This window comes from Schistocerca gregaria, unplaced genomic scaffold (genome assembly GCF_023897955.1).
Source record: "Schistocerca gregaria isolate iqSchGreg1 unplaced genomic scaffold, iqSchGreg1.2 ptg000526l, whole genome shotgun sequence".
In the NCBI taxonomy this organism is placed as follows: Eukaryota; Metazoa; Arthropoda; class Insecta; order Orthoptera; family Acrididae; genus Schistocerca; species Schistocerca gregaria.
The window spans coordinates 9,355,258-9,365,340 of NW_026061925.1; positions in this window are offsets into that span (position 1 = coordinate 9,355,258).

Consider the following 10,083-nt stretch of genomic DNA (forward strand, 5'->3'; position numbering starts at 1 on the left):
TACACAATCAATGAGAAACATCAGCTTAAAAAAGTAAAATTGCATCATAGTGTTGTCAGAATTTATTCTCAGTAACTATTCCTTTTCTTTGCTCCCCTTTCATTTTGCAGTCCGTCTATCCCCCCCCACGCACACACATCTCCACCATCTTCCCCCTCCCCATATATGCCTATCATGTACAATGCAGTTAGCTTTCAGCTCATATTGACTCCAAATGACCTTTTTTTTCCAGTAAATTGTGTCTTGCTGATTACCGCATCTTCCATCGTTAAGCACTCAGGTTTCAAATCTCATCGAGCGCAGGCACCAAGGATCAGTCTTTCCTTCTCATCCTGTCTGGTAAGTCTCCTCTGACCTATGGTTTTGGGCAACTTTTCCATAACTCTCTCCCTTTCTTAAGTCTTGCCAGTCTTCTTTCTTTCCCTTCAAATCTTCTGCTAGAAGGAAGAGCCATTGGCTCTGAAAGCTTCCACATTTCTATATCCTTTGCATATAGTTTCTGCTGCCACCAGTGTGGTGAGTAGATCATCTTATTTATCCAATTATACTGCAGCCATCTTCATGATAGTGCTGGCAACATGGCTGTGGATGAGGTCGTGTTTGGTATGAGAGTCAGCTACCATCTGACATCGGTTTACGAGTACTCAACAAAAAGCTTGTGAGAATTCAATTCCATACAGCTGGAACCAAAAGAAAATTGGTAGTTCATACCAGCACAAGACCATAAATGAAAAAGTTGTTATTAATAATCTGTGTCCCTGACACTCTGTCTACAAGTATGTTAAGTAAGTTTCAATATACCATTTCACACTTAGCACTTATTCTGCTTTTAACACTATTTTACTCAACTCCAGTTGCTTGTGACAAATGGACTGATGCATCAAACAGGCTACAGTACATTTTATTACATGATACATTATTCTCTTTTTCGCAGTTTTGGGAAAATGGTGTACACTGACACTTAAGTAAAATGCTAATCAGTGTGCATGCATAGAACTTTATTGCAGGTTTCCTAATACAAACTACTCTATCAATAATGTATTGGACTGAGTGTAATGGAGCAGCTTGTCTTTTATTGTTAGCCAAAATTAGCAGCAATGGCTTTGTGTACATGGTAGCTCCAAACTGTGACAAGCTTTGAGAGCACTTGCCTGCTAAAGGCAAAGGATCTGAGTTTGAGTCTCAGTTTTAATCTGCCAGGAAGTTTCACATCAGCACACATTCCACTGCAGAGTGAAAATTTCATTCTGTAAACATCCCCCACGCTGTGACAAGCCATGTCTTTGCTATATCCTTTCTTCCAGCATTGCAGGACAGCTTCTCTGAAGTTTGGATGGTAGGAGATGAGGTACTGGAGGAAGTAAAGCTGTGAGGATGGGTCATGAGTCATGCTTAGGTGGCTCAGTTGGTAGAGCACTTTCCCACAGAAGGCAAAGGTACTGAGATAGAGTCTCAGTACAGCACATAGTTTTAAATCTGTGTACACTTTACTGCAGAGAGAAAATTTCACTCTGGAAGCTTTGAGAGGTTGTGTGTTTGGGTGGGAAGGAGTGTTTTACGACTGTGGAACATGTATTGTGATTAGTTGGTTTATGAGCACAGAATAGAACTACTGAAACTAATAAGTTATTGGAGGTAATTTGTCACACTTTTTGTGGATTTTAGAAGCAGAGTGTTCACGACTTTGCAATACAAATATTCCGAATGAATCTCTGAGATTGTATTTACAAGATGACTTGAAGTTCCCTTGATACCATTCAGTAGCAGCAGACCACTTCTGTGGCTGGCCAAATATTTGACAAGTCTCCTTACACATCAGTGTAGCAACTGTGAGGAGAGAAACCTCAAATTGCCAAATTTTTCTATATGTGCTTAATTTTACTGGCTGTGCTCTGGATCTTCCAAGCTCTGACTGGGAAAAATGCTCCTCAGAGAGCACAACTCCCCTTCCCTGGGCTATGTTTTACTCGGGCAACCATTGCTTCCATTTCTGCTATACCCCTTGGAAAAAGTCATGCCTCACTATTCGTATCTCTCTCCCGTGTCAGTGAGGCAGCTTCCTTTTAGCTCTCTGTCACTCTGAAAAACATCAAGATGAACCACTGTCCAAAGGTCTTAACTCTTACAAAAATTTTGTTTAGGGATTTATGTGTTTGGTGGCATTTAAAAGGCCTAGCTGGGAGTTCACCTGTAAGACAGCAATCTCTGGCACACATCCCAAAGCCAGATTTTCTGCATTTGGCAGGCAATTGCATCTTTCACAAACATTACTTCTCACTCCAACACGTAAAATATTTGTGTGAGTGAACAATGCAGAATGTCTTGACTCTTGTCCATCTGCACGGTGGTGCCATTAGGGATCACAAAGACACTTACTGGGCCAGGCTGCCACAGTGAAAGTTTCCCCTCACCGCCGCTTTCCAGATGAGCTCAGCCAGATCCCCTTATTCCCAGCTAATGTACAAATCTGTTTTAAATTACTCTCTAAACTGACTATCACTTAGACATTTAATATCAATACCGTGCTTCATTCGTAATTAATTGCACGGCTCAAGGTGGACCTCTACTATGAACTCACAAGAACTTGTGTATGTTGTATGACAGTGTTGAAAAGTTGTCCTGTAACGAATATAATAGCTTCATAGTTAGGTCTACATCATTTTATGGCCACAGAAAGAAAGTTCCTGTTTCAATTGAAATTTTAGCTTGGAATGTGAAATATTTTAAAATGTTGTGTAAATGCCCCATTCCATCACACGAGTCAGTTTAGGTGGTTGTTGGTCACAGTTTGGAAGAGTCCATTCAGGATAGCAGACAGCTGGTCATACGTCGTACCATGCACGAATAGAGTGTAAGGAGATTTGCTAGCTGATTCTCAAGGGAATGAAATATATGGTGGGAACTTGGTATCAGGATGACATACAAATGTACTAGCATATGGTTTAAGTTAAGTGATTAATAGCATACTGTTATTGGAAGCAAACACAAAATTTTGACCACAATATTCTTACTCCTCACATCAAGCTATGATGAAGTGGGCAAGTTCTGTTGAAAGATGTAGCCAATTTTCACAAAGCCTGTAAGTGAAGTATTCATTTGTTAGCGAGCAATTTAGTCAAATACATTGGGACTGTAATAAAAAACTATGGTTGTGGGATTAGACATGTCTGTTATCCAGCTTGGCAGCAAAATTCTGAGCCCTGTAAGAAACCACGTGTGATTTTAACCGACGCACATCTCGATGAAACATTGTGAGTGAAGCTCTCTGGACTGTGCTGTGTGGGCAAGGTTCAATAAGGGTGCACGCAGTCCTTGTAAGGCCAACTGAGGAGCTACTCGACTGAGAAGTAGCATCGCCGTTGCCAAAAACTGGCAAGGTCCGGGACAGAGGTGTGCTGACCACGTGCCCCTCCAATTAATTTGGTTAGCTGAGGATGACACAGTTATCAGTCATCACTGTTGAGACGTCCGATGCCTCTTCGCATATATCTTTTTTTGGGGGGGTTCTAGTCATGGCTGAAAAGTACTGATTGTTATTTAAATTTCTTTTTTTTATGGAAGAGTAAAATATATGATTATTAAGCTGTTGTTATAAAAGTGTGCTTGTAGTCCATCATATGTACAAAGACTCTCTAAAAGAAGGAGGCTAAAAGACTGACAGTATGCACAGGTTCCTAATATATCTAAACTTCAGCTAATGCTCAGTATTGCTGCATTATTCAGCTTTTCCGTAAATTCACAATGGGGCACTGACTGGCTTATAAATAAAGTTCAAAATTTCATAACGACAAAAATAAATATAGATCAACCCAGAGCACAATCTTTTTTAAATCTTGTCTTCACAAGAAACAAGTAAAGCTGAGTTACACACTGGTTCCAGATGTGGACAACAGCTAGTTATGTCTTTAGATTTTTCTGTTTTCTTCATAGATTAATTCTTAAATTCCATGAGTTTTCTTGTATTTAAGAGGTGTAGTCTCACATTTTTGTAACTTTAAAGTGGAAATTCAAGTAGTGTGTAGCACAGTTTTCATTTCTCTTGAACGACTAACTGCACTGCTAGGTTAGGCATGTGGAGGCTGGATGTCCAGCCACGCCCACTCGTCTGTGTGTCACTCCTCCGACGGCATCTGAGCGAGCTCACCGGAGGAGGGGTTCACAAGTGTTGGACACATTAGGGAAATATTGTTCAGAGCCAGAAAGATAGCCAATATGCACTCAGTAGGTCTGTCAGGGAGCCTCATCCGAGATGGGGCATCTTTGCCTGTGGCTATTGAGCTTGCAGGGTGCAGTCATCTCCGAGGAGTGGCATCAGTTCTGACAGTGCCTTTTGCGACAGGGTGCAGTCATCTCCGAGGAGTGGCATCAGTTCTGACAGTGCCTTTTGCGAGGGTTCCGAGGTCATCCTCAGTTCATTCAGATGACTGGTGGAGGCTGCTGGCCTCTCATATGGAGTGCAAGAACAGCTCACGATTTGCAGCACAGTTTCCAGAGTTGACTGGGGTCCTAAGGTCTGGAGCCGAGTGGACAATCTCGGCCAGAGGCTTTGTTGAGTCTGACAGTCTTGGCTGGACCTCCATTATTGGGTGGATAATTGTAGGACTCTCCTAGACAGGTCAGGGTACACTACACAAAGGAAGCAGCTACTCAGTTAGGTAAGTACTTGCGGGGTGCACATGGTGGTTTGAGATACTCTGATGAACACAAAGCAGTTGACATACAGATAACAAAATCAGACAGCATTCAGAGTGAAGAAACTTTGACAAATTTTATCAGTTAACTGTTGTAGTTTTTGCAACAAAATTCCCAAACTTATTTATTTATGGCTTATTTACCCTGACTAGATTAGATGCTTCAGGCGCTAACTTACACATGACCAGGAACAATATTACACAGAAAACAAAATAATAATAACACTAACATTAATAATGTATTATAATAATACGTTAAGACACAACAATATCAATGCTAATAATTTGGATTATTAATGAAAAGTACACCCCCCCACCCCAACAAACATGGACCTTGCCATTGGTGTGGAGGCTTGCGTGCCTCAGCGATACAGATAGCCGTACTGTAGGAGCAACCACAACGGAGGGGTATCTGTTGAGAGGCCCGACAAACGTGTGGTTCCTGAAGAGGGGCAGCAGCCTTTTCAGTAGTTGCAGGAGCAACAGTCTGGATGATTGAATGATCTGGCCTTGAAACACTAATCAAAATGGCCCTGCTGTCTTGGTACTGCGAACAGTTGAAAGCAAGGGGAAACTACAGCCATAATTTTTCCTGAGGGCATGCAGCTTTACTGTATGGTTAAATGATGGTGTCTTCTTGGGTAAAATAGTCCCCCATTATAATCTCCAGGAGGGGCCTACTCGAGGATGTCATTATCAGGAGAAAGAAAACTGGCATTCTACGGATCGCAGCGTGTAATGTCAGATCCCTTAATCGGGCAGATATGTAAGAAAATTTAAAAAGAGAAATGGATAGGCTAAAGTTAGATATAGTGAGAATTAGTAAAGTTCAGTGGCAAAAGGAACAAGACTTTTGGTGAGTTGAATACAGGGTTATTAACACAAAATCAAATAGGGGTAATGCAGGAGTAGGTTTAATAATGAATAGGAAAATAGGAATGCGGGTAAGCTACTACAAACAGCATAGTGAACGCTACTACAGTAGTACAAGTTTATATGCCAACTAGCTCTGCACATGATGAAGAAATTGATAAAATGTATGATGAGGTAAAAGAAATTATTCAGGTAGTGAAGGGAGACGAAAATTTAATAGTCATGGGTGAATGGAATTCGGTAGGGAGGAAAGGAAACATTGTAAGACATTTCCAGGGGCAGATGTGGACTCTGACCACAATCTATTGGTTAGGACCTGTAGATTAAAACGGAAGAAACTGCAAAAAGGTGGGAATTTAAGGAGATGGGACCTGGATAAACTGAAAGAACCAGAGGTGGTACAGAGTTTCAGGGAGAGCATAAGGGAACCAATGGGGGAAGGAAATACAGTAGAAGAAGAATGGGTAGCATTGAGGGATGAAACAGTAAAGGCAGCAGAAGATCAAATATGTAAAAAGAAGAGGTCTAGTAGAAACCGTTGGGTAACAGAAGAAATATTGAATTTAATTGATGAAAGGAAAAAACATAAAAATGCAGGCAAAAAGGAATACAAACGTCTCAAAAATGTGATTGACAGGAAGTGCAAGATGGCTAGAGGACAAATGTAAGGCTGTAGGGGCTGATCTCACTAGGGGTAAGATAGATACTGCCTACAGGAAAATTTGAGAGACCTTTGAAGAAAAGAGAACCACTTGTATGAACATCAAGAGCTCAGATGGAAACCCAGTTCTAAGCAGAAAGGTGGAAGGAGTATATAGAGGGTCTATACAAGGCCAATGTACTTGAGGACAATATTATGGAAATGGAAGAGAATGTAGATGAAAATGAAGTGGGAGATATGATACTGTGTGAAGAGTTTGGCAGAGCACTGAAAGACCTGAGTCGAACCAGGGCCCCAGGAGTAGACAACATTACATTAGAACTACTGACGGCCTTGGGAGAGCCTGTCCTGACAAAACTCTACCATCTGGTGAGCAAGGTGTATGAGACAGGCGGAATACCCACAGACCTCAAGAAGAGTATAATAATTCCAATCCCAAAGAGAGCAAGCGTTGACAGATGAGAAAATTACCAAACTATCAGTTTAATAAGTCACTGCTGCAAAATACTAATGTGAATTCTTTACAGACAAATGGAAAAACTAGTTGAAGCCGACCTTGGGGAAGGTCAGTTTGGATTCCGTAGAAATATTGGAACACGTGAGGCAATACTGACAGTCTGTGGAGATTTCAATTTGAATTTTCAGTTGTCCACTATCTGTAACTCATATGCAAATAATTTATTAAATTCATTTGGTCTTTATATTACAACCACTGAAATAACAAGGCTTCATTATAAAGGTACTGGTACATGTATTGACAATATATTTGTATCAAATGAGTTAGTGCATCTGAAGTCAGACGTAATTAAGACCTGGGTATCTGGCCACTGACTCAGTGCACATGGCAGGAAAGAGTGTATGTGTGGTCAATTATGATAATCTAAATATGTTTAAGTCTAATATTGATAAAAGTTATTGGTTGCTAGTTTATCGAGAACATGCAATAGGTAGAAAGGTGGAAGAACTCATATCTACTCTTTCTGTATATGCTAAGATGTCGTTTCCCATTAACGTACCAAATAATAAAAAGGCACTAAGAGTAAATAAGGTCAAGGGTGAAAAGGTGTTGGAGATCAAGAGGGAGTGTGATCAATATTATGCCTGTACAGAAGTACAGGTTCTCAAGTATTTAAAGACATGCTCACAGTGAAAAAGGAAAGATTAAGACAGGCCTTAAAGGAAGCTAGGTGTATGAAGATATAATACTAACATCAGAAAATAATATCATTAACAGTCAATGCAACAGGAAAATGACTTCACAGGCTGAAGGCAGCAATCTGAATGCTGCACAGTTAAATACATCCTTCACTGAGAAGGTGATTGGCACTTACAATATAGTCACTGACCATAAATACTGCCTGAGAAACACCACAAAACCTGAAAGTACATTTAGCTTTAAATTTGTCAAGGTACAGGATGTTACCTATATACTGAGGAAAATGAAGAACAGTTTTACTGATGACGTTTATGGTTTAAGTTCAGCCATGTTAAATGTGATTCAGTTCAGCTGCCAGAATTGATAACACATGTAGTAAATACATGTATTTTGGAGGCTCAGTTCCCCAGGGCAGTAAAGTCACTCGAAAACACAAAAAAGGCAGCCTCCAAAGTTGTGATAATTTTAGGCCTGTTTCAATTGTGCCAGTCTTGTCTAAAGTGATAGAAGCTATATTAAATAGTAAAATACTTTGAAGGAAACTATATCTTCAGTGATAGACAATTTGGCTTCAGATCAGGGTTAGGAACTGTTAAATCTGCCTTATCACTTTTAACACAGTGTGTGAAGCAACTAGAAAGCAAGCTCATGGTTCAGAGTAAACTCTGTGATTTATGAAAAGCTTTTGACACTGTGTCTCATGAAATCTTATTGAACAAAGTGCAATTCTATGGCTTTACACGAAGTGCTCGGGAATTGATAAAATCTTATCTAAGTAATAGAGTGCAGAAGGTGGTTTTTAATGGTACAGAATCAGATTACTTACTTGTGGGCATGTTCTGTACTTGGCCCAATTCTATTTATTATTTATATATATGACTTATCATGTAACATAGTTGGGCCATCAGCTAGGAGTTACTTATTTGCAGATGATCTTGCAGTCTGTATAACTGCAGAAACAGCACAGAAGGTCAAATATTAAGCAGACCAGTGCACTGTCAAAGTTGAAAACTGGTGTAAAGCTAATTCCCTTTGTGTCAAAAAAAAAATCAAGACCTGTATGTATCGTGGAATAATAACACTGAACTTGAGCAGAGCTCAAATGCTGTTGATTTCCTAGGAATCTCAATTGATTCAAAAAGGTGGGAAGCAGCATTAGCAAAGGAATATTTTCTCCAAGGAAGCTGTGTCTTTGTCTAAATGTGCCAGTACTTAAAGCAAAAGAAACCACAGTCACATTTACTGTGGGGACATCAAAGCAAGGCAGCTAATGTCTTCAAACTACAAAATAAGGCAATAAGACTGATATGTAGCTTGGCACCCAGAGCTCACTGTAGACCAAGCTTTAAAAAATTACAGATTATGACCCTGCTGTCAATATTTATACCATAGTGTGTAATGCATACCAAGGAAATCTATCCGGAGTATCAACAGTATGACATGCGGCATAATTATAACACAAGAAACAAGCAAGACCTAGTTTCTTTCTGATGTAACTATAAAAAAACACAAAAGTGCTCTTTATACAAGCCCATAAAATTTTTTAATGCCATACCCCAACATATCACAGATCTTCCAATAAAAAAAAAAAGTAAAAGAATTTCTTCTTGAACTCAACATTTATGAAACGGATGAATTTTGAAGGGTGGCAAAGAATATGGTATGACCACACTTTGTGATCAGTTTTTACATGCTTCTATATATGAGTACGTCTGTAATTGGCTAAATTTACTATGCAATATCAATTTGTACCAGAAGTTTCTCTGTTTTGTAATGCCTCAGATGATCTCCGAGGTGTCTACAACAATAAAAATCAATCAATTGTAGACTTCCTTGAGAGTTTCATTTGCTTCCTCTTAGAGGAGTTCTCTTGTTTTCTCACTGACTATAATATTGCTGTCATCAGTGAAAAGAATTTTTTCACCATGAGTAACACTACTGGGAAAGTCATTGATGTACATCAGGAATACTATTGGTCCTCATTTGATACTTTGCGGAAACCCCATATTAATGTATTTTTTGCCGGCCGTGGTGGCCGAGCAGTTCAGTCCAGAACCGCACGACTGCTACGGTCGCAGGTTGAAATCCTGCCTCGGGCATGGATGTGTGTAATGTGCTTACATTTGTTCGGGTAAGTGTTTTACTAAATGTTAAGCTCTATTTGAAGTATGTGTTATCACTATTCTTTGTACCCTATCTGCTAGGTATGATCAAAATCAGTCCTTAGCTACCACTCTTTCTCCTAATGCTTCTAATTGATTTAATTGAATCTTGTGGTCGACTGCATCAAAGGGCTTAGAAAGATCATAAAGGAACACTCTGACAGACTCTTCTTTATCAAGAGCATCAAGTACAACTTTTGTGCATTCTACGACAGCTGACTCCGTATTTTTGCCACATCACAAACAAAACTGTGATTCACTTAAAAGATTGTATTTATTCAGGTAATTCATTAATCTGTTTTTCATAATTGCTTCTATTATTTTTGAGAATGGTGACAGCTTGTAATTTTCTGCATTACCTTTCTTAAACAAAGGCACAACTCTTGCCTGTTTTAACTGCTGTGGAAATGTCCCTGGTGTAAAGGATTCATTTATTATGTGTGTTAAGGGACCTTGTACAACCTCTATGCATTGTTTTAGTACACACATTGATACTTCATATAAGCCTACTGGCTTTTTAGTTTTTCAACAGTTTTACTG